Below are 18,870 nucleotides of genomic sequence, written 5' to 3'. Positions count from 1 at the left end.
CACAAAGCCCAAATCTTGGAAACCCAAAAGGGCACAAATTTCAGTCACAGATGAAACACACAGAAAAAAAAGCATGCTGTGGAGAGGGCATGGCATGGCTGGTCACACACCAGGTTTGAGTCCTACTTTGCAGCAGCCTTTGGCTGCTGGTCAGGGTCTCTCAATTAAGCAGTGATTTTTCCTTTGTCCAGGTCACCTGTTGCTGTAAGTGGAGCCAGGATTCCTGAGCTTCAATTTGTATCAGGTCCCTCAGGTGTGGCACTTGTGCCTGTTGTCACACCAAAGGCAGCTGTCTTAGCTCAGGTCTGCACAGAAATGAGTTTTAGTTCCCCTTGCTTTAGCAATCCAGGAAGAACTGAGGGGTTTGTCTTTGGAAGGCCATGCTGATGTGGTGAAATGTCCATGTGTGCTGTGCAGGGAGCTGCCCTGCAGGCCACCAGGGTCCCCCAATGTCTTTACCTGAGTCCTATTAACCACTTTATATACAGAGATGTTGATGTACATCTCACACCATACTGGTGCTTGGGTGAGCAGTTAAGTGCATTATTTTAATTCAGTAACATCCTGGAGGGATTAAATTCTGCATGCTGGCATTGTTTTCTGAGCAGAGCACACTTACAGGAGATAACAGAGGTTATCCAGATAATCAGACCTCCCAAATAAGTTAATTTTTATTGTACTCTGTTACATTTGAGTTATGGATGAAGATGAGTGAGCAGTATCAGCTCTGGGTTGTGCATTTCCATGGCTGTGATGGCACTGCCTACTGGTGGCAATGATCCTGATGCTTCCTGCCAGGTATCACCTTCACCTTTCTGTCTGGCATCCCCACATCTTTTGTCTCCTTCTGTTTTATTCAGTTATTTTCATTTTCAAATCACAGTGTACTCATGAACCTGTCAGCCTGTGCCAGGTTGCTGCAGCCAGCTCTTGGGTTTTCTCAGATAATTTCTGGAGGCTATGAAAATAAAAGTATCTGGAATATTTTAAGGGACCTTGGCTTCAATGCTCATTTTAAATTTACAAAATCCAGATAAGCTTTGGAAAGGTGAGCAAAATGGAAAGTTATGTCAAGAAGAATGCTGAGCGTTGCTCTGGAAGGGAAAGAAAAATAATTTATTCAGACTTATGTCTGCCTGTTCTCAGCAGAGCTGAATTGGAGATCCCTTGTCCTCAGCTTGCTCATAAACCATCCTTGATTAATTTAGTAGCAGGTCCAAGTAGGAGGAAGGAGAGGGAGCTGTGCTAGTCTTGATGAAAGAAAATCTGCCCGAGGAGCAGGCAAGTCCAAGCTGTAGTTCCTGCAGAGCTTCAAACATGGCCCTAATTTTGCTGATTCAGAACCTCTTTTCTCCTAATCTTGGCATGGATACCTGCAGCCAAATTTGTCCATGTCTTCATTTGTCAGAGTAAAGCAGTGAGGGCTGAGGTAGGGACCAGAATTCCCAGGACACACACTGGGAGAGCCTTCCTAGGAGTAGGATGTGGGCTCACATACTCTGTGATCTGGGGGAAAAGCCCTAAATGAGGAAAAATAAAGGCCAGACAAAGCCCTATAGCAGCATTCTGAGGCTAGAGAATTCCTGCATAGCCCTGTGACCACCTGCTGCTCTTGGGACTCCTCCCAGGATGTTTTGGGGCTGTCCATTTTCCTGTTTCACTTGCACTGAAATAAATGTACAGATTGGTGTGATTTTCTTCTTGGTTGAAATTTTTGTGAGTATTCCCTGGACTTGCAGAGCAGATGATGACTCTGTTTCCCCTCCTCTGACCCTATGAGCTTTCCCAAAGCTTGGGCAGGGTGAGGAATCCCAAAATCCCTGCTAGAGACACAGCTGCTGCAGGCTGACTCTTTGGGATAATGACAGGAGGGAGATCAGAGTTTTGCCTCAGGCTTGGAGCATTGGAGATCAAATTAATTTTGATGGGAGTTGTTGGTGTCCAACACCTGTGAAAATGAAACTTCCAGCATTTTGCTGCAGGTAAGTAATTGGCTCTGGGTTGGGATCTCAGTGCTGTTTTGTCCCAAATGAGACCTATAGAGTTACAGAAGTAATTACTTTGTGGGTAAAATGTTGCTTTTGGTATTTTCTGCCAGTTTTGTTGTAAAAAGAGTGGTGAGGCTAAATTTGTACCCCACAGGAGAAGTGGTTAATTAATGTGGTGTTTGTGCTCACTCAGAGTCACAAATCAGTAGGGAAAGGTTTAACATCAGAGAGGTAAAGTGAAAATGTGAGTATGCATTTCCCCAAGCCCACAGTCTGTCCCCTTGCTGGTTTATTTATTCCCCTGCACAACCGACTCTCCTGTTGGACAGTTGAGAGTGGCTGTTCTATTTTAGCTGATAATTTGTCTGTAGTTGGGTTATTCCTGACTGACACTTCCACCCAGGAGCCCAGACCCTCCCCTTGTGCCGGCGGGAGATGAGGTCATGGATGCCTGCTTTGGCCAAGGAGGAGGCTGTGAGTAAGGAGTCATTTTTGTCCTGTGAAATGCCAGCCCTGGTGCCTGGCTGGGTCCATCTCGGAGGGGAGGTGGGAGCTGGCAGCCCTTGCTCTGCACAGAATATCTGAGGCTCTCTGTAATATCCTGCTTTCCAGATCCCTCTCCTGCCTGGAACCCACGCCCTGCTTTGTTCTGGGTTTGGCCAGCTTGGAGAGGTGCCTTGCTGTGCTACAGCTCTCAGGACAACAAACACACCCAGTCTCAGCATGCTCCAGACTGTGGAATTCCAATGCTGGATGGGGCTGGGGTGATGTCAGTCAGTGCCAGAAATGCTGATCCCGAAGGATAAGAAGCTCTAGGGAAAATGGCCTGGTTAAAATCAGTGTTCAGTGTTGCTGTTTCTGCCATATGTGTGGGCTCCTGGCATTAACTCGGGCTCGAATGGTCCTCAGTTTTGAATTTCACCTCCCTGTATTCCCTGCAACAATTTCTTTAAACTTGTGCTTCATCAGGATCCTATATTGGAAGAATCCAACAGCAGCCACTGCGGAAGGGAGCAGAGGAATACAGAGGAAGATGCCTTCTGTCGCCCTGGTTATCAAGAGTTTTCTAAAGCCTTCTGAGTTTACATTCTTGTAGAGAACTTTCTCACACAACTTTCTTTAAACAACCTATTGTTTTGCATTCTTTCATAGAGGTGGAGAAATTTGATGTACAGGTAGTTTGTCCAGTGTCGTTGGAGAGGTGGCACGTTCACCCTCCAATCCACTGACATCTTTTGAGAACTATAAAAGATTGGAGTCAGAAAAAATAAATTAGTCTCCTCATCGTGACCAAGGCTGTGGTGCGTCGTTTTTGCTTGTGTCATCTGGTGACAGCCTTCCTTGTAATGTTTGAGATTTTCAGCAGCCTTCAGGAATTCAGAGGTTTTATTTTAAATCAGGGTTTCTATTAATCTTTCAGCTAATTTCCCTAAATTCACAGGTAGCTCAAAGCTTCTGTAATAGCATAGCACTGATAATTTTGCTGCTTATACCCAGGGTGTACAGCAGAACTGAGATGCCAAACAACCCCTCTGTTGCACAGAACCTATGGTAACTTTGAATGGTATGAAGTTTTAATAGGCATTAAATCTTTGTAAAATACCCAGTACAAGTCTTTTGCATCTGCAATTAATAAGTAATTCAGCCTTGGCAAAGTCAAGTAAGCACAAATCCCCTTTATACCACACTGTACAATCTGTCTAATCTGTCTATGTCAAATATGGCTTGTTTGGGTCTTTCCTTCCACAGGCTGTTCTGGGTACATTAAATTAAAATTTCTGGTCAGGGGAATACTTTTCTCTTCATGTTTCTAGCTCAGGTAGCAAACATGTTGGTGCTAGTTTTTATCATGTATTTGGTAAACAAGTATGTGGTAGTCAGCACAAATATCTTTTTGTCATGGTTGACCAGAGGGATTTTACAGGTCCAGCACCTTTCCAACAATTCCTGTGGAAGAGCTGAGGAAAGGGATCATCCTCCAGGCACTTACAGGTAGATAAGCACCGAAGTGGATCCTGTAGATTGATCTATTGCCCAGAGCTTGTTTTCTGTGTGTTCTCTGCTACTCTGGGAAGGCTCTGTTTGCCTGGAACATTAGGATGGTGGAGTGTCAAAAAGGAATGTTGAAAAGGACTTGGTTTCCTTTCTGTTCCATTGTGCCAGTCTTTGTGAGTTTTAAGTGCTGGGGGAATGCAAGGAACAGCATTTGCAGTGGGGCAAAAATAAACTCTGAGATTTGCAGGTAACCTTTTCTTTTGATGTTTTTCCAAAGCTGCTGCAGTGCCCTGTTTCCTTGTGGATTACAGAGCTTGCTGTGCTGGGAGCTGCTGTTGGAGAGAAGGAAGTTCCTTTTGGAGCAGAGCTGGGGGCTGTGGGCATGGATGTATGGCTTGGGTTCTGGTGATTTGGGTTTTATTCCTCCTTCTGCACAGGGGATGCCTGGTTTTGGAGAATAGGGACATTTACAGGGTCCAGAGATCCCAGAGGGGCTCCAGGGTAGGTGGGCCTGCAGCAGGGATGCTTGGAGGAAGCAGGACTTGTGCGTCCACGTGGTTCCCAGGCTCTGATGGAAAAGGCTCAACTCTGCTGCTCCTGCCCTGCCTCTGAGTGTCTGCACACCAGGCTCCAGTGGATGCCAGCCCACTCCTCTGGCTTGGGAATGGGAGATTTCTCTCTGGGTCTGCTATTAAAGCAGCACAGACACAGCCTGAATTCATCATTACCCTCTGGAGTGAACCAGACCACAGAGCTTTTCCTGAGATGCCTGTTTGGAACAAGAACAATCTAAAAATTCTGCATTTTTACTTATTCAGTCACATTACCTCGCTCTGCTGATCACCACCTCCCCTCAGCCTCACTCAGTTGTTTTTTTTTTTTTTTTTGTTTTTTTTTTTTTTTTTTTTTTTTTTGTTAGGTTTTTTTGTTTGTTTGTTTTGGTTTTTTGTGTTTTTTTTTTTGTTTGTTTGGTTTTTTTTGTTTTTTTTTGTTTTTTTGGTCTCCATCCTTCACTTGCATGTGCTTTACAGAGAGAGATCCCTGGTCTCCAGACAGCTGAGCCTGCTGTGCAGTGCCATGTGAAGGGAAAGCAAACTCCAGCCGTTCAGGAATTAAAATGGCTGAGTTGGAGTGTGGTGAGTGTTAAGATGGAGTCAACCAAGCAGATCATTCTAGAAATCACACAGGCTGAATTTGCTGTGCCCGGTGAAGTTATGAGGCTTTCCCTTGTGTGTTGTATTGGCATTGATGGCATCACTAATAGAGATGTTTTATTTAAAATCCCATCTTCAGTGCTTCTGTTCAGCTGTGTGTGGTGCAGGAATAGGAACCAAGAATGGGATCCTCTGGAAGAGAAAGGGCAAAGCCGTGCTCCAAGATCTGCTTTAACCTCTTGCTGCCAGTGCCTGGCTTTTCATGGAGAGTATAGTAATTGAAAAGATGGCATAGTGTAATCCGGAGGTTTATATTAAAGCCTCTTACGAGTGCATCATGCATTGCCAAACACTCCCATTAATATATTCTCAGAGCAGAGAAATGCTCTGATCCAGGCATTCTCTGGGTTTACCATTTCAAATAAGGATGCTTTAATTACTGGTGACCTAATTTGAATATGGGCTGGACTGATTTCATTTAAAATATTAATTGTAGCTCATTGGATTGGTTATGCTTTTGCTTTATTCCTGGAGCAGCCATGATCCTTGCTCAAATCTGTGTGCTGAGGTCCTGTTTTATCCCAATTTCCATCAAAAAGGGATGCAGCGCTGACCTGATCTTTTCAGTCATTGTGCTTTTGCATCTCATTCCTCACTTTCACTGGGGCTTCTGGAGTCTGGCGCGTGGGTGGAAGCCACGGAGAGAATGGTGGTCAGGGCTCCAGGAGACATCTGGTCCCATCCCAGGCATGTGTGAGGTCTGGGAGCTGCAGTGGGGCTGCACTTTCCCCAAGGAACTGTTACGCTGCATTTTTGGTAAGGAGGGGAGCTGGGCTTCTTCCAGATCCATGGGAGCTATGAGGAGGAGATCAAAGCACAGCTGGTTGGGAGCAGGGAGAGCATCTGACCGCAAATAATTGTTCCAGCTTGGAATGCCAAGTGAGAGTGAATGGCATTTGAAACAAGTGGTGGGGTGGGTCTGCTCAAATCTGTTCCTGGTAGGGATCAGAGAATTACAGAACTGGTCCCACTTCATTTAAAACCAATGTTGGTTTTGAAATCCTTGCAAAAACCCCAAGTTTTCTGGTTGGTTTTAATTTGTCTGCTCCATGCTCTCATTTGGTTAGGCTTTTGAAAATCTGGAGAATTTGGTTTTGCCTTGAAAGTGAAAGAAGGCTCAGGATTTCCCCCGGGGAGCAGAGCTTTTAGAGGCTGAAAAGGTGGTGGAGAGCTTTCTCCTCCGGAGGTTTGTCCTCACCCAAGATGGCTGTCAGGAAGGACTTATGGGAGAAAGGCAAAGCAGGAAGGTCTGGACAGCTGCCAAGCATTTAAAAGGGCTGTGTAGTAAACAGTCATTAGGTGGAAAATGATCAGGATTAGCGCTTTCTAAATGGCTCCAGGGCTGTTCTGGGTTTTGTTGGGTTGGGGTTTTTTTTACTGTAATTCTGCAGGTGTAAATCTGGAATTTGTCAGAACCTGAGCTTTTAAAAAGTAAAAGCTAAAGAAGGTTCTACCACTTGTTTGCAAGCATTCCTTCATAACCATATCACCCCTGCTCTACTTATTCTCCCTAGGTAATGTTTTAATGCTTATTAAATTAAAGAATCATTTAGGTAAATGAAATAAGGTAACATTGACATAAGGCCCAGTCTGGTCAGGATCCAATGGCAAGTGAAGGATGTCGCTTTCTTCCTGTACAGGAATTACTTCATGTATTTCTATAACCCAAGATAATTCCAGGCCTTACTCTTCTGTAATTCAGGGTAAGGTGGAGGCTTTCCATAGAAAGCCCTGAATGCAGGGAGTGCGACTCAAGAAACCAGAGAGAATGGGGTAGTTGCTTTTTGTGGCCGATGTTGGCTTGATGGCCGTGACAGAACATGGTGTGAAATGGAGCTTTTCTCTACTTTCCTCTACTTCTCTACTTGTCCTTTCCTCATGGTGCTTTTTGCCATCTGAATTCCCTTCAGGAAGGGGAGGTGGACACCCCCCACCTATGTACTCCCTTCAATGTCTGTCTCTTTACCCACATTCAGTGTAGAGACTGTAGTCATCTTGTATGAACTCATGTAAACAGGAATAGTCAAACACTTTAAAACTTTTTTTGAGCTTAATGTACAATTATGACTGATAAGGTCGATTTCAGAGCTGTGGGAAAAACATAATCTCCATAGATTTGTTTCCAACCATCCAAATTTACCAGATTAACTGTTTTTTGGATGGGAACTGAGTGTAAATCTGTAACGAGGTCCTGACCTTTATAGGATCTGTAGTGCAAGCCATGTTGTTGGGAAGGATGAAATTATTTTTCAGGAAGAATTTATCAGCAGCTGTGGCTCGTGGGAAGGTGAAGGGCAGTGTCAGGTTTTCCAGCCAAATTGAGGTGTGCCTTAGGCAGGGAAAGAGGGAGCCTGGGTGCTTCTTGATGGGTGTCAGAGCAGAAACTTGGTGGGTCCTACATGCTAGTTTGCAGAGATACAACCTTTTTTGGGGATTTATCCTCCTTTGTAAATGCTTGGAAAAACAATTTCTGAGTGAAATGCACCTTGTTTTGCCATTTTGTGCTGGTGGAAAGAAATAATTCCTGATGTAATTTGTGATGGCAAAACCATTACAGGTCAGTTATGAAAAATGCCAGTGACTTCCCTGTGTTTTCACTTTAGTGGTATTTGCTGTCAGCTGCAGAGTTTTGCACAGTTCAGATATTTTGCAGAATTAATTTAATGGGCCAAGGTTCAGAAATCTGGATGGGAACTGAGATACTTCTGCAGGCAGCTTAAGCTGAGTGAGGTCTGTACACTGGGCAAGCAGCAGTCCCCAGAAATGCTGAGCACATGCTGTTTGCCAGAAAATAGGAAAAAAATGTGAAGATTCTTAGTTATTTTGAATACTGAGAGACTTAATCATGGATTCTAACTGCTGGGGACTTGGCATGATGTGTGAGGTTTATTTTCTGGGCCATGAAGTAAGAATGAAATTGTCTGATTGCATTCGAAAGTTGCTGGGTAATGAAAACAACAGCCAAGATCATATTTAAATATGAGATGAATATCAAGTGGCATTTATGGAACTCTATGGAGAGATTGTTACTGAGAGGAGACAAGTGGAGGTCAAAAGTTACTGGTTTTTACAGGAGGAATTCTGGAATATTCTTCCAGGATAGCACACATAGTTATCTTATTAAAAACTCCAAAAGCAAACAGGTGATACAAACAAATCGGTAAGATCCTGTCCAGTGGGGACAGCTCCATAAATCTTCAACATCTGTGCCCAATTACTGAACTTTTCGGGGCTTTTTTTTTTCCTGTAGTGCACATTTCTCACTATGAACTAACAGTACATAATAATAAAGTGCTGGCTGTCTGCCAGCACAAACAGGGCTTTGGCAAACTTTCTGAGTGTTTGTGGAGGTAGAAAAGCAATGCAGCTGTTGGGCTGGGGCTGTGCCAGCTGAGGATCCATTTCCCAGACATGAACCTCCTATCAGAATTAAACAAGAATCAGATATTTTACCTATCACTACCTTATGCAGGTTCTTCCTCGGTGCTGCCACGGTGGGGTCTGTGGGCAGGTTTTGGGCTGTGCACCTGGAGTGATCACACAGTTCCAGTGTGTTTCCTTCTGGTTCCTCCTGTTCCAGGAGTTGGGTTGGAGCCCTTGTTGTGACAATGCTTGGTACAATTTCCCTGGAAAGTCAATGCAAAGGGCCCTAAAGTCTTTGGAACCTTTGGACCCGTTCCCCTTCCCAGGGTGCGCAGGGTGGGTCCTGTGCAAGCCAGGCCATGTTTAGGTGTGACCAGAAGCTGTTTGGATCCAAGTGCCAGTAACAATAGTTGGGTGCTTTGGAGGAGCCAATGTCATTGGTGTGTTTATTTGCTTGTTTTACTTAGAGAATCCAGAACTGTGAATAACATCTGAGCTCCTCTTGTGGCCCCAGGGAATTGAGGAGCCCTTCTCCTGGCCCTGGCTCCTGGTAAAGGCCTTTGGCTTGCTGTGTAGCCAAGGTCCAAGCTAGAGGGATCAGGGCTGGCCAGGTTTTGTGTCCTGGCTGGACTTGCTGGACTCACTGGGAGTAACACCTTGGGGATGGTGGACATGACAACACTCCAAGGATTAACCTGGAAAGACTCATCACTCTATCATATATAAAATGATAAATATCTCTTATCTCACATGAATCAGCACACAAGCATGTGCACTAAAATATTTAGTAAAAAAAAAAAAAGGACTCAGCCATAGTGGAAACATCAAAGAACCAAAATACTGACCCGAATTATTTAAGACATAGCTTTTTTTGGGCTTTTTCTTCCCATCTATCATTTTATTTCCCAGGGTTTTACATTCTGGCCCATGTGCCTTCTCCTCCCAGGATGCAGATTGTTTGCTCACAAATGTTCTGAATAACAAATTGACTTAATTTAGATGGCATTAAGGCTCTTTAACCCATCTCAAAGGGCAGAGGTGCACTGAGGACCTACAGGCATGCATTTAAATGAAGGCAATAATGAGATAGATTTCTTTTTCTTGCCTATTTTACCCATACATCAGATGAAAGTTGGAGGGGAAAGGAGTTGGCCAAAAAAATGTGAAGAATGTAGAAAGGAATTAACAGCTGGTGTCCATTTAAAACTTCCATGTGGGCAAATGCAGGCAGCCTGCTTGGTTTTACCTGTTGTGTTCCTCTGGTCAGTGCCCACTAACCCATTAAACGTTTAGTTTAGAGGAGACCAGTTTGGATGTGGTACTCTTGATTCCCCTGCCAAGAAGTGGATGATGTGTGTTGCATGTCCCCTGGGGAGGATGAGACACATTTCCTGCTCTTTGGGAAGCTGTGCTTGGTTACTTGAACCAGGAATCTTATTGGCCTGATAGAATCGTGCCTTACAGTATCTGACTCGTGTGACATCTGACATTTCCCTCTTCCTGGGGAGGGGTCCTTTTCCAGACTGCTTTCAGCCATGTTTCTGGTTTAGCCTAGCCGAAGATGTGCATGTGCATTGCTGCTGCTGCAGGCTGTGCTGATTTGCAGGACAATTCTTAACACCTCTGTTTTCAAGTGGGTGTTGGGTATCAAACTGCTCAATTTCTCAGTTCACTCTCCAACCAGCTCAAATCCAGAGAAATTCTGGCATTCCCTCACCCGCAGTCAAGTACTGTCTTCATCTCCCCAAAGCAAAAGTTGTCCTATTCTGTTGGTTATTCTGGGTTTATTTTCATTTAAGAGAGAACAGTTAGAGAATCCATAGAGTACCTAAAACATATTCCAGTGCAAGAGACAAAGCTTTGCATGATCCTGGCTGTGGCTTGGGCTCCAGCATCTGAAGGAGGTGCTTATTCTGGGACAGGCTTTGATGTGCCTCCTCTAGGACAACCACACTGTCCAAATCCGAGTTCTTTTTTAAATTCTTCTTTACTAGGCCAGCTCTTTGTCCAGATCTCAGGAGCTGATTGAGCATCTCTGGCTATAGCAGAGCTCGCTCAGCGAGCGAGGTCTTGAGAATGTCTGGTACCTGTGTGGGAGCAGGTGGATCATCTCAGCATTGCTGTGGGGTAATTAGTGCTGTCTTGTGTCTCCTCTTAATGAGAATCTCTGCGTGTCTGGACTTGGTGCTGCTCCTTCCTGGTTTGGTGCTGGAGCTGCTGAAACCAGCCGTTGCTTCAGCTCTGTTGCCTTATGGAGGGTGTCAGCAAATCCTTCCTCATTCCTGCGCCCAGAATTTGGTTTTGTTGTTTGTTTGTTTGCTGATTCCAAACCTGCCCACTGCGTAGCAGGTTATTTACTCTAGGCTGGCCCTTTAAATTGCTTCCCTGCTCTGCCTGCCTGGCTGTGAAGTATCGCTAATAAACAGTCCAGAACAAAAGCCTCCACAACAAAACATCCTTTTCTCCCTGGGCGTCTCGCTGGGTGCGGTTTCCACTGCTGCTCTGCAGTCTGGGGGCAGAGCCAAAGCAACTCAGTCTCTTTCTTCCTCCCTGGAAGTTGTCACCAGGCAGCCTCCCCCGACCGACCAGCAGCTCCGAGCAGGGAGGAGTTGCCTGTACACAGCCTGTCCTCAATTTTTCCTCCTTGGCTGGGAGTGATGGAGCCTTTCCCTGCCCTTACATAAGACACTCCAACACGGAGGAGGTTTGACTAGGCATAGATCAGGGTAGTTTGACATTACTCCCTGGTTTTGTGCCCTCTCCCTCAGGGACACTCCAGGATTGCTAAGCCGTGAGTGTGCTCAGCCTCCCATGGCTGCATCTTGTTCTGGCTGTGCCTCGGCTCAGCGCTGCAGTATGACCCAGGTGGGCATTGCAGCCTCCTCCCTGTGGGAAGGAAACGGGAGCTCAAAGGGACGCCAGGAAGGGAAGATGGGCAGAGGCTCTGGCTCACTCCCACTCATCCACAGGTTGAATGCCCGTTGATTGGGGCTGGGACCTTTCGGAAGGGTGGGTGTGGAAGTGGAGAGGGAAAATAGATGGGCAGGGGAGACAGCAGTTGGCTGGCTGGTAAGCCAGGCCTGTTTACTTGGCAGCCCTCCTCCTGTAAGGAGGTCAGAGTTATTGCATCTCGGCTCTGGAGACGGACTGCAGGAGCAGGAATGTGCTCCGGATGGAAGTGTGTCAGTGCCTGGAGTCAGCTCTGTAGCAAGGGCAGGCTCAGGGTTGCCCTCCTTCTAAAAGTAATCCAGGACCATCATTTCTGTGTGAGACCGCCTTGCGAGGAGTGGGAAGTGGGGCAGAAACTCCAGTCCCAGAGCCATGGCACAGGGCCTCCGGTCCCTTTCCTACCCCCCAAACTTGGCTGTAGCTCTTCATTTGAATTAATGCAACAGATGTAAACTGATATTGATTAATTGTGTGGTCACACAGAGGCAGTTGCAGCATTTCTTGAATGACCCAGTGATGTCTGAGTTGTCCATTTTTTCCTGAGAAAAGTTTCCTTGTAAGTTGCAAACTAAGGAGCTGTGTCCATGATGCCCCTCAGCCGGGTGCCACCTGGCACTGCCAGTTTGCTGCCCAAGTAAACAGTGATGTCACTGATGGCATTCAGGTTGCCTGGGACTTCCTGCCAAGTGACGGTCATGGCCAGGGTCAAGATGTGAAGCTTTTCCTGCGCCGACAGCAGTGCCCTCATCCAGAGGAGAGCCAACTGTTTGGCAGGCCGGAGGCAGCGGGAGCATCTCCGCTTTCAGTCCTTCCCTGACACACAGCAGGTTCCCAAAGCTCAGAGCTCTGCTTCTCGTAAGCTGGGTCATGAGAGAGTGAAGACCAGAAAATGGGAACTCCTTTGCGAGGGCACCTGATTTTTATTGGAACTCTGCTCTGCATGAGTGCTTGAAAAATACTAAAAAAGACTTTTTTGTTTTGTTCTGCTGAAGAAAAAGGTAAATACCACTGTAGACAATTTCCCTGTATTTTCACATTCTTTTGGTGAAGGTCAGCCCACAGATAGCTTCTAGAACAGGGTGATACTAAATATTGTCCTTTAAATGCTCAGTGGCTGTGGAAGGAATTTTTTGGGTAGTTTCTTTGGAAATGTATTCATAAGTAGTGAAATACATCAGTTTTCCTTCCTGCCAGAAAAGTTGTCCCTGCTGTCCTCCACCAGTCCATCCACAAATAGTTCTTAGAGGTGTTTGGAAAGTGGATCTTTGCCTTGCTCCGTGATCAGGATGGTGAAGGGTGAGACAACTTTACAAGGTGGTTTGGTGAAACAAGGTCCTGGTCTTCTCTGTGGTAGCTGTGAAATGGCTGAGTTGTGCTAAAGCTGAGGGATGGATCAGAGTAAAGGTTATTTTCAGTGAGAGCCTAAGTCAGAAAAGTCCTTCCTGTACTTCTAGAAGGGACTCAGCTGACCTGGAGCCTTTTTGATTCCAGCTCCAGTTCATTTCCTCTTGTGGATTTCATTTGGATTCAACCCAGAGCACACTTTGTGGTGTATACAGACAATATGTTGTTAATCCTACTCAGATTTTTAATCACTTTATATTTAATTTACCACCATCAGAATGTTTTTGCTATTACTTTCTTTTGTTTATCAAAAAGTTCAGGTAATTCTGTAGTCAAAATTTCCTGTCTAAGAATTCATAGTAAAATAAGTGCATGGGCTGTAAGAGCTGAAGGGCTCTTGGCCTGCTGGCAGTCATATTCCCCAGAAAAAGGAGTGGCATGCCAGCTGCTGACCCCACAGATCAGAGCACACAGGTGCACCAGCACATACTGGCTGTCTTGTAAAGCCCTCACAACATTCAGGATGCTATTCCAGTCCTGAGCAGAACATAATCCCTGGTTTGTTGCTCATTCCTTACTTTTCAAAGTGACCAGCTGTGTTTGCACCAGAACAAGTCTGCAAAGTCTGAAGAGCAGATTCAGTTAAAACTCTTCATGAATTCATGAACTCTTGAATTTTCTTCCATTCTCCCTTGGCCTAGGCTTTGGAAAGGGCACCTTCTGGATTGGTTACCCTACTCAAAAATGCAGCTCTTTCTGAAAATGTTTGGGAAATCTAATAATTGGAATGTAGAACTTCTAAATAATGCAAGAATGGAGGTGGAGAGAGAAACTGCTGTGCTGAGCTGGTCCCCCAGTTTTTTTCCAGCTAAGCCATATGCGTGGTGGGACATTCCCAGATATCCTAATAATTTCAGGGTCTGTCTTTCACTGACACAGGAAAGACTAAGAGGATGATGAAAGTATTTTTAAAAAGCAAATGACCAAGAGTTGCAAGAATTTAAATCTATGGGAATTTCTTTACTGACTTACTTAGAAGCAGAAAACTGGATGGTGGGTTTAGAAAATGCCCAGGCTGATGGTTCATGAGATTTTCTGGGTCCCGAGTTACATTTCTTTTGGCTGTGTTGGATAGGGGGTTTGTGAGTTGGAGTGAAGCTGTATTTAATTCATGGATCTCACCGGAGCAGCCATGGACTATCTCATGATGTCCTTATTGGAACTGAACCAAGCTCTTACTGCTTTAATGCTACCTTGCCCAGCAATGCTTGTTTAGGGAAAACCACAAATACATGATGAAAGAGGTTGAGTACTCTGTGTTTTGCTTAAAAACTAAATAAGGAGTTTAGATCTTTGAGCATTCTTTGAGCTGGGCCCAGTATGTGGAGCTTTATTCTCACAGCCCTTGTGGATGTTCCTGCTCTGTGTCACTCCAGGCCCTTCTGGATCCTGGTAGACTTCCCCTTTCAGTAGGGATGCAGGAATGCTACTCCCTAGGAGCTGCTCATGCCTGAGACAGACCCTCCCCTCAGCAGCTTGGCAAAATGTGTTTTACATTCTTTAAGTGATGAGGGGAAAAGGAAGGGCAGCCCCAGAAGGAATTTGGTGCCTTCTCCACCCTGAAGTGTTGTGTGTGATAAGTTCAGCTCTGCTTCAGTTCTACTCCTCTTTATTAACTTCTTTCCAAAACCGGCCACTTTCTACCTAAAATGTCCAGATTTTTGCTGGGTTAGTCTGTTCATGTTTTGTATATAGTTGGTGGTGGGGCATGGCCTTCTTTAGAGGATGGCTCAGAAGCAATATCTATTCTAGGATGTTCCACAGGGAAATACAGAAGCCTAGAGAATCTCGCCCCACAACTCCTGTTTTGTATCTGACCTTGGATGAAATCCATGTGAAGCCTCCTTCTACCCTCCTGGTGTTTTAAGAAGGCTCTTCAAATAATGTTGGCACATCTTGGGTTGTATCCTCAGCTGGATGGAGCTACCTCAGATTACAGAGGGCAAATTTGGACCACATACATAAATTAAATTATTCTGGAGTCTCCAATATAAAATGTTGGAGTCCAGATCTTCTGGGTGATGTATGAAAAACTGGGTGAAACTTCATTGCTCTAAGTGTAGAGAGTATCAGACCAGAAGGTTTTAATGGTCTGTGCTGGAATTGAAAGGTTTGAAATAGAGATTTGTGTTTTTAAATAACCTATTTTCAGCCATTTTGAGTGTCTCTGTGCCCTTGGCTGTTGGAATCCTTGTCCCGTGTGAGGCATGTGGTGCTGGGAGTGTCCTGATCACCCCTGCTGACAGCACTGGGGGCTCCAATTCAGTGAGGCTGTGTCTGTTTTCAGGGAGCAGCATAAACACTTTCTGAAATTGCTTCAGTGCTTATTTAATTATGTACCCATCTCCCAGCTAGAGCATGATCTCCTGGGGGCCTCAGAAGGAAAACAAGAACCTGGAATCCACTCTTAACTGCCTGGTCTTTGGAGTGATGGGTTATCTGAGATGTGGGAAGCAGACCTCCCTCGGGAAGGACGGGCTGCCTGATTTTAGTGACCTTCGCATGCTTTTCCAGCCTGTATTGGGAATAAAGAGGCTTCAGTCTTGCCTTATTTTTGCATTCCTGGAGTGCCCCACAGGCTGATTGTGGCATTTGGTAGCACAGCCTGTCCCCCCTTTGCTGTGACCTTTCAGGGTGCTTTGGGCTGATGGGCTCCACATCCTGGAGCATGGGCAACCAGAGGAGTCATCACCACAAAGTGGTGAAGGGAAGCATAGACAAAGACATGAAGCACTCTTGGGCTAGAAAATGCAGAAACAGTATGGTTCTGTTTGTGGAAGGAAAGATGGGACTAGGAGAGGGGGAGAGGGGATATTGGAGGTCAAGGGAGTTACAGCCTTGCTGAGTTACTGCCTTTATTATTTTGGGATTGGTTCAGCAGCTGAAACAAAAAGCCAGAACATAAGTGAGTGTGCTGCCCTCTCTGCCCTGTCAGGACAGGGGAACTCCTATCCCTGGAAATGTGCTGCAGTTCAGCAACACAGGGGCTGAGCAGGGAGAGAGCCTGGAAACACCTCCTTGGGCTTCAGGCTGAGAAACAGCTGGAATTGGGACATGCATTTTCCAGTCTTTGTAAGATTTATGCTCACGACTTGAGTTTCTCAATCCAAGGGTTCTGTACAACTCTTGAGTTTCTACACAGTGTTTTGTAAATACTCACAGAGTTTGACCTGTGGGGATGTTTGATGCGTATGCTCATCTGGCATCCAGCCCTGAGCCTCTCCCAAGGTACCCCTATTGACTCTGACCAAGCCACTTACCCTGTGTGGAAGCTTAGGGTGAAAATCTCACCCTGTTGGGGGTGACAAGATGTGGGTGGACCCTGAGAGTTCAGAGGAACTTCCATTCTCCAGTTTAAATATTGGCTTAAAATGACATTTTAAAAATTATTAAATGTCTGTTGTGCTGCTGTTAGGAGGAAGCTGAATGTTGCTCAGAATAAATGCTATTTGGTTACATTTTATCTAAATTTCCCTCTTTTTAGTAAAAATCATTGTGCTAAAATGAAGAGCTGGACTGGTGAGATAGTCTGAGGCATCAGCAGGGGAGAAGGACTGACTGGGAGGGAAAGTATCCTGCAAAGAGGGTAATGGAATGGCTTTCGGTGCTCGTGCTTGGTTTCAGAGGGCTACCAGAAAGGAGGCAGTGTGTAATTTTGGTTTCTTGGAGGTACATATCTGATGTGTGGGATCAAGACACCATTCTCTTTGTCACAGTGGTTGTGTCTGTGCTTGTCACCAGACCCATGTACTCTGGTGACCTGGAGATGGGAGTGTCTGTCAATCCTGTCACATGATCAGTGGGAGTTAGAGATGAATTTACAATTTACCTTTAATGCCAGGAAAGCTGCAATAGGTTGGCCTATGTGTTAGCCAGGGAACAGTATTTACACAGGTCATGAGACCATTTGGGGATTGCTGTTCAAACTATATTTTCTTCATTAACAGCACCATAAAAACCTCTTGACAATCCTTAGTTAGAGTAACATGAATCTAACTACAACTTAGCATGTTTCCTGGAAGAATAGTAACTCTTGAAAAAACAATGTTTGCTTTAAAGATAAATGTAACTATTAGGAAGTAATTCCAGATGTGTGGTTATGGCAGAATTTCAGGGATTATAGTCATAGCTGTTTAGTGAATTACGTGATTGCGTTTAAGACTAGCCAATGAATTTTTAAAAAATTAATTCATTCTTCAGATGGGCTGAATAAAACTGTTTGTTTTCTATTATCTGATAAACAAACAGAGCAGAATCTGGTCTATTTATGAAAGTAAACACAAAAGGTCTGACCCCTGGATGTGGCCTTTGAAAACTGTCTGAGAAAATGCTCTTCCTGGTAGCTGATTTTTTTCTTCAAGCCATTTCTTCTTTTGAAGACAATGCCAACCGCCCCCCCCGCCCCCGATTATGCAATAGGTTTTAAGGAATGCTTTGAAATGAAATAGTTTGATTTCTTTTGTCTCGTGAGGTCGTCTAGCATAGTACCCATGGCAGAAGGCAACAGAGTTGTATTTTATCAATGAAGAAGAAGTTCAGGAATTTACAGATTTTTCTCAAACCATCATGGTGGGCCTTGCGGATTCAGGGCCTGGAGCAGTTCCATGCTGTTTATTAGTTCACCCCTGTGCCTACTTATCCCTGGAATTGCCTGCTAACATCTCCAAGCCAAGTGCAGCAGCACTGGCAGATGAATTTAAGAGGGTGTGGATTAACTGAGAAACCCCAGTGCCCGCTTTCTCTGGTTTTAAGCGCTGTATGTCATCCTAGAGTGAGTCTGAATTGTGAATAGTAAAGGAACTGTGACCTGCCATTTCTGAAATGCCTTGTTCCCAGTGTGTTTATCCAGTCCTGAGAGTGGGCTGGCTTGCAGGATGCTGCTTGGGATGTTGGCAGCTGAAATTCTGGCTCTCTGCAGAAAATGTCATTCCTTTATTAGACAGGTATCTCAGCTCAAAGCCAAGCCAAGATGTTTAAGTGACAAAGGTTGTTCCTGCTGGAAAATGGGCGTCCCTCTGTCCCTGTACTCCGTGGTGATCTCTCTGTCGATGTTGGTGGGTGCTTCATGCAGAGGCTTAAACTAAATCTGTAAATATATGTGTTTTACATGTCTGTGTGTGCTGCACACACAGAGGGTTTTCAGCATGGTCCTTCAATTGCAGGGCTGATTTCACCGGTGGATTACATTCAAGGTCATTAACAGTGAACTCTGCTGCATTAAGGTCTCCAGGAAAATTCCGAACTTTTGGGAGTAAGAAAATTTCCCATGACTCCCTGGGCAGTTGCTGGTGTTGTTCATGTCAGATCGGACACCTTTAATGTAGACACAAGATGTGCTGCTGTAGCTCATCCCAGCTCCTGGACCTCCATCCCTGCAGTCAGGAGCCTGCAGGTTTCTGCCACGACTCGTGTTTATCTTCCCTCCCTGTTCCCAGAGGCACCAGTGGGTTGTGCTGGATCAGAGCTGCAGCAGGACTCAAGAAAAGCTGTTTTTTAGCAGAGGCTGAGGGCGGTGGCTTCACTCTGTAGCTGGGTCTGTCTTTGGAATCAGGATTCCATTGTGCTCTCCTCACCTTGCTTTGCTGCAAGGTGCTTATTTTTATCCCTGCAGCTTTTTCCTGCTCCACTGTCCCTGTGATGGAGAGCTGCATCCCAGAAAAGGGAGCCTGATGTCAGGGAGTGAGGCGCTGCTTTTATTAGAATCAGAACAAGGGATGCAGGTTTTCTAGTCCTATAGGTGTGGGATAACAGGCCATTTCATGCTCAATTTAGATTTATTTGGGATAGATTTTGCTTGTGTGATGCTCAGGATGCTAGAAGTGATAAAGCACAGGTTACAGTTGAATTTATTCTGGATCAGGTTGCGTGTGTTTCTAAACAGCAGTGACACAGAAATAAATTAAATCCCATGGCTTGTTCCATCCATATTAAATTACATGTCACTGCATCCTGATTTT

General features: G+C 45.2%; 1 protein-coding gene across 4 annotated transcripts in view; it reads left to right on the top strand.

Moving 5' to 3' along the window:
• The window catches only part of SPTBN1 (spectrin beta, non-erythrocytic 1), a 117,831-nt gene that overhangs the window by 14,698 nt on the left and 84,263 nt on the right, over positions 1-18,870 (top strand). The window lies entirely within an intron of this gene.

The sequence above is a fragment of the Vidua macroura genome, chromosome 3 (assembly GCF_024509145.1).
Source record: "Vidua macroura isolate BioBank_ID:100142 chromosome 3, ASM2450914v1, whole genome shotgun sequence".
Classification (NCBI taxonomy): domain Eukaryota; kingdom Metazoa; phylum Chordata; class Aves; order Passeriformes; family Viduidae; genus Vidua; species Vidua macroura.
This window is presented reverse-complemented; position numbering and strand designations above follow the sequence as displayed.